Source organism: Solea solea, chromosome 4, assembly GCF_958295425.1.
Source record: "Solea solea chromosome 4, fSolSol10.1, whole genome shotgun sequence".
Classification (NCBI taxonomy): Eukaryota; Metazoa; Chordata; class Actinopteri; order Pleuronectiformes; family Soleidae; genus Solea; species Solea solea.
This window is the reverse complement of record NC_081137.1, coordinates 17,107,356-17,113,355: the sequence shown is the minus strand read 5'-3', so window position 1 is coordinate 17,113,355 and position 6,000 is coordinate 17,107,356. Positions and strand designations below refer to the sequence as shown.

The 6,000-nt window shown below is 42.2% G+C and overlaps 1 protein-coding gene across 4 annotated transcripts in view; it reads left to right on the top strand.

The window, feature by feature from the left end:
• Positions 1-437: 437 nt before the first annotated feature.
• Positions 438-6,000, top strand: part of arhgap32b (Rho GTPase activating protein 32b) — a 96,290-nt gene continuing 90,727 nt past the window's right edge. For 2 of the 4 annotated variants that reach the window (XM_058626902.1, XM_058626900.1), the window contains exon 1: positions 438-1,052. The gene's annotated coding sequence lies outside the window, so the exon portion shown is untranslated. The remainder of the gene's footprint in view (positions 1,053-6,000) is intronic. The other 2 variants (XM_058626901.1, XM_058626903.1) reach the window with 2 other exon arrangements.

The following is a 6,000-nucleotide window of genomic DNA, read 5'->3' as shown; positions in this document are numbered from 1 at the left end:
AGACCTTAAACGAGTGATTGAGATCATTAACTCCTCTGAAAAAGACATTACAAATCAACTGAGGACTAGACTAATTTCCCCACAGAAGTCTGTTCTAATGGACAACTTTTTATTACATTCAGGGGGAGAAACAAGCTGCATATTCGCAAACGCTGCAAATGCATCAACAGAAACACACTACAAAAACCAATTACTACCTAATATTCTTACGTTATTAAAACACCTAGTCAGGTTGAATAAGAGAATACAATTTATCCTCCTGTAACCCCACAGTTTTTATGATCAGTGTTTTAATTTTGTTAAAGTTTTGGGTCGTTGCAGTGCGTTTGCCCCTGTCGGCCACCGTAATGCAGGGATTCACCCAGAGCACACACACATACACGCTAGAGCCGCCACTGCCCCCTCTCCCTCCCTTGTTCCCAGCCTGAGTCCACTATTTCCGACAGCACGTGAAGGCAGCGCGGAGACCGACCGCGCAGCTCCTCTGCTGGGCTCAGTCACACGAGTAGCACACGGAGAAGCCGCTGCCGCTTCACAAGTTTTTACCCTGGAAGCAGCGCCTGGTAACTCCAGAGAAAAGCGAGTTTATTCGTACTGTAGTTACGAAACCGGTGAATGTCTCAGAGAGGGTGAGGAGTTTTATTTCCCCCCTCTTACCACAGCAACAGTGAGTGAGCGAGTGAGAGAGAGAGTAAGTGAGTAAGTGAGTGGACGCTGCCTGTTGTCCCCGGTGGAGCAGCCTGTTTTTTTGTTTAGGCTTTGACCTAAACCCAACACAGCCGTTGGCGCAATTCCACTCACCGGTCCTTGGGGACGAACGGCATAAACAATGTCCTCATATACTTTTGTTGTTCGGCTTGTGACTGTGTGCTGGGTTAAGCTGCGATGAAGGCAGAGTTTAGCAGCGTTGAGGCGCCAGACGGGAGACAGTGAAAGCTAAGCTCTCTCATCCCAGCAGCGGCAGAAACAGCAGCAGGAGCAGCAGCAGCAGCAGCAGCAACAACGGTAACCGACGCTGGTCCCACAGCACAGACCACAACCGCTCGACACAGGTACTTTGACTGTAACTCAACACAATTATACTGTGCATGTATGTGTGTTAAACCCTCAACCCCATTACTATGATAGGTAAGATAATTCAGAGCTGCAGCCGGTGTTTAGTGCCCAGACCAGACAGTTGATGTTGTCTAACGTAGACGGCGTGCATGTGTATGTTCTGTGTGTGTGAAGCTCGTGGCGGTGTGAGTGTGTGTGTGTTTTCGTATTTGTCTCTTTAGGACCTGTCCGGGTAATAAAACACCCTAATTTTTCCTGTTCAGTGGCCCTCGAGGACCAAAGCCTGGTCCCAATGAGACACAGGACCATTTCTGAGGCTGTGTTAGTACTAAGGTTTAGTTTAGGTGGTTTAGTTTAGGCTAGGGTTAAGCATAAACTGTTTGTGGTTATGGTTTGGGGGTGGCTGCCCTAATGAATGCAAGTCAATGCAGTGTCGTTCAATAATAGCTGCTCAAACGTGTGTTACATTTAAACATTGACCTTGTCTGGACCTCATGGTGACCAAAACCTGGTCTTATTATGGCAGAACCTCATCTCTCAGCTCTGGTTATCGTAGTTGGGTTAGGCATTACTTGGTTACCAATGATGGTTATTGATGATGTTTTGTCCAGAATGTTTAAATAAATGCAAGTCAATGCAGTGGCCTTACAAGAATAGCTGCACAAACCTGTGTGTGTGTATATGTATGTGTGCAAACTTGTATTTGTTACCTCTTTAGACACCTCTGTCTAAAGTTACCTCTAGTTACCTCTGGCATAAACACTGACCTTGTCAGAAGCAGTAGTCGGATTGGAGACCATAAACCTGGTCCCACTGAAGCAGAACCTAATTTGTGAGGAACTAGTAAGGTTTAAGACTAAGATTTGAATTGTGGTTAGTTTAAGGTTAGGATTGGTGACACAATCTTGGATTTCAACCTTCAAATTTTGATAACATATCAATTTACAACAGGGTGAATGGCACCTCTGTCATAGCCTGAGCAGGTCTGCAAAGGCTGCATTGGCTCTATGTAACTTCAGGTTTTGGGTCCATGCCACAAAAAGAATGAGGTAGCAAATGAGGCGACAAAGTTACACAGATGGTGCAATTCACAAAAAATCAAAGAGGGTTAAAGAGAGTGATAAAATAAGAGGCTGGACAAGGGAGAATATTGGTCCAGCTTTCACTTGCTGGTGTTTACTTTCGCTCTGCTAGTGGAGGGATACTCGACCAAGGGCGACTTGGTCTTGTTACTGTTGGTTTACTTTTCCATTATACAGTTCTAGCACTATGCTCTACTCGAATAAACTACTCAGTTTAGTATCAGGCACATTGTTTTCCATTACTTTGTAGTACCTCCTCATTGTGGGCAGGGTCGTCGTAGCACGCCTTTTGCGAAACTGCCGTGGCGTCGTTTTATACACGTCACAAACACACAAACTAGTTATAGTTCCTGAATCATTAGAATCAGTTAATTTAAAAGATTTGTTCACAGGATCGTTCAGTTCTTCCTGCATGACCACAGCGCAGACTTCATCTGACAGTCACTGAACTGAAATACAGCTGAACGGGTTGTGATCCGGCTCATGATTGCCGCCTTTCAGCAGTGCTGTCACTAAATACACCGGATTCCTTGAATATTGAGATTTTAGAAGTTTCCTGGCTAAATGCTGGAGATTAACACATGAGTTTTAAGTCTTTTTAACTGATCTACAGTTCAGAATTGTTCGGTTTGATTCTTGTGCCTGATGTCACACTCATGACTCTTCCTGTGACGACACTTTCTGACCAATCACTGTCCGGCAGTCTGTTGACTGTTGTCACATTTTATTATTGTCTCAGCTTGTGTGTCAGTCCTCTGAAAGCAGACCACAAAATGAAGAAAAACTTTTCCACTCATCTAATGTGCACATATAATGTCGTACATCCTGTTATGATGACATCTGTCGACCTCACCTTCAGTCTGGCTGTCAACCGTATATTTAATGAATGTTGTTTTACCTTAAAATAATTAATAACCTCACTGGAACATGTGCCCTCTACCACCTCAAGGATGCTTCATTTTTTTTTTTTTTTCTTGCAGTCTGTTTTTTAAATTAATTTAGTGCACAATGTTATTCCTCAGGGGCGGTGAGATCCTTCAGGGAGTAACACTACCCACTGCCTCACATCTCAGTTAATCATCAGTTCAGGGTTTTCTGATGCTTCATTCCCTGTATTAGATGAATCAGATATTCACGGAAGCCTGTAATCCGTATGTACCAAGGCACACTCTACAGACCGGTATATCCACCTCATACATATCCAATTTTTCTACACCACAGAGCATCTGATGTGGAGCGTTTGGGTAGGGCTTTGACAATAGTTAGTTGTCTTAGGAGAGACTAAATGTTTTCTCATCGTCTTTTGCAACATTTCTCTGGCACCATGACCAGTTGTTCATCAACATGCCTCTCAGGCCCATTACATTGCTGCTCTAATATGATGAGGCTGGAACAGTTTACAAGTCATGGTTGGTTAAGTATTTTGCTGACAGGGTCACGGTTCAGTGCTGCATCTGTTCGGTGCAGCAGCAGCAGAATGCATACCTTTGCCAGTTGGCTCTTTTTTGTTTTAGCGTGTTTTTTTTTGTGGAATTGAAGTCTAGCACCTTATCTGCATTGGCGCAGCTGTGCGAGCATTCCGAGCATGTTTGTACTTGAAGTAAATATAAGACAGCCCTACTCTCTCTAGCTTAATAAAGTTTCTTAAATGGAGAAATATGCCTTATTCATTACTAGCGAATCGCTTTGCTGGGAACTTGGCTTCATCGGTTATACGCTCTTATAAGATCTGTCATTTTGGATACCTATATGCAGCGACAGAGCAAAGCGGTGCTGTGAATTTTAGTGTTTCCCTCAAGGGGTAATTTAGAAGTGGAGTGGTCAGAAAGAGAAGTGTGCTGGAGACTAAACCACAGGTGGAAGTCAGGTTCTCTGTAATGGAATCTGCTGGATATCTTTGGCCAAATAGTGCATTGCTCATTGTGAGTACTTTGCTTCTTACACCTTAATATGAACAAGTGTATGTTGTTTTTTTCAACCATGATAAACCCAATCAAAGACTAAATGACTCCTTTGCCATTCCAAGTAGAGGAGTTTGCCTTTCTATTTGTTTTCCTTTCTCTAAATCATGTATAGATCAACACACCAGATGAAAGTACCTACAACAGTGCCATGCACATATATTTCACTCAGGAAGTGATTGTTTTATGTCGACAGACAAAGGCAAATGTAACACTGAGTTAGTACAATGAGACGGCTGTGAAGAGGTTGAAACTGTGACTAAAAACACAAAGAAGCACCCATGAAAGGTTTCAGATGTGAATTATGCTGCTCAAAAGAAAAGGGAGGTTTCTCCGCCCACCCCTGCTCTGCTGCTTTGTATATATACAAAATGAATGCTGCCATAGTCAGGTCTGATAGTATTGCTTGACAGAGCCTATTTTCAAATGAAGGACACGGCATCCATTGTTTCTGTTCTCGAAGACCAAACGGAGGTAGAACAATAACATTAACAATAACAAAAAGCATGCATGATTTGTCGATTGCTCTTTGGTGAGTGTTATGACGTCACATCAGAAAAGGTGCAGACTCGGCGATTACGCCACCATAATTAACTAGTATCGAAAATCGGTGTCATGTTTACGTTTCTGCTGTTTGGTGCTATAGCAGATAAAATCCTGTTGCATCCAATTGCAGAGTAATTTGAACTCTGAAGTGATTGCTGATTGATGACGCTGCAGAAAAAAAGCCTGATATCAGCAGATGTTGTTGACCACTAGAACAGGATCTTAAGATCAGGCTTTGTGTCACTGGTTTGCTCATATACTTTAGTGAAACATGACATGTTTTCATAAGCCAGTTTCCACATCAGTTAGTTTTGTAGACTTCAGCAATTGATGTCATTTTGGGTCAGACATTTGCATTCACTCCAGTCAGAACTTCTTTTGTTGCAGTTTTAGAATGTTGGCTATTCACACACAATGATGTTGTAATTGCAGTTGTGATAATAAGCATTTTAATTGTGTTCTGTCTTAGCTTAACATTGAAAAACCAAGTCATTCATTTTGATTGTTTTTTCAGCTGAGGAAAATTGTCCTGCCAAAAAGACAAAATTGAGATGCATTTAAGCATGAATAGCTTGTCAAATGTGGATTATTTGGTCTGATTAAACACCGCGTATAAGTCATCTGATTGATACCAGTGTAGCAATTATTATTAGGCCACCTGAAAAATATGACTCATCACTCAAACTGCCATGTCTTCCAGCTCAAGGAAGCCAGAGCAGCTCTTCACTCGTGGCTGGAATGAACAAAAAACTAATGCTGCTGTTACAAGTTTGGACAGCCCGGCTGCAACTGAAAGAACAACATACTCTGCGGTGCAATAGATAAGGCTGAAGCCATTTCAGATTTACTGCTACTGTAACTTCAGGATTAGCCATATCTCAACAGATAGAGGGCACAAGCATTTTGTAGTTGTAAATCTCGGAGACTGCAGCACATTTGTCACACATGTGAAGCTGTTGCATTGGAATCTGAGCTGAGGTTTTTGTACGAGTGGATACATAAAGTGAGCGTGTATTAGAGAATTGGTAGGATACTAATAATAACTTAGTTTTTAGATACACTGTCTTTAAAGAAGCCTTTTTTGAAGATATTATTTGGGGTTTTATTGCATTTTATTAGACAGGACAGTGAAGCGTGAAAGGGCGAAGAGAGAGGGAAGACACGCAGCTGCAAATGGACCCCGAAGCCTTCAGATTTTTACGTGGTTTTTCACCCTAGCTTGTTGAATCAAGTAACTGTTGAATGGATTGCATTGTCTTTAATGTAAAGGTATTGTCACTACCTGGGAGTGACATAGTGTATAGTAGGGCTGCAATTAACAACTATTTTGATCGTGGACCACTCGCTGATTATTG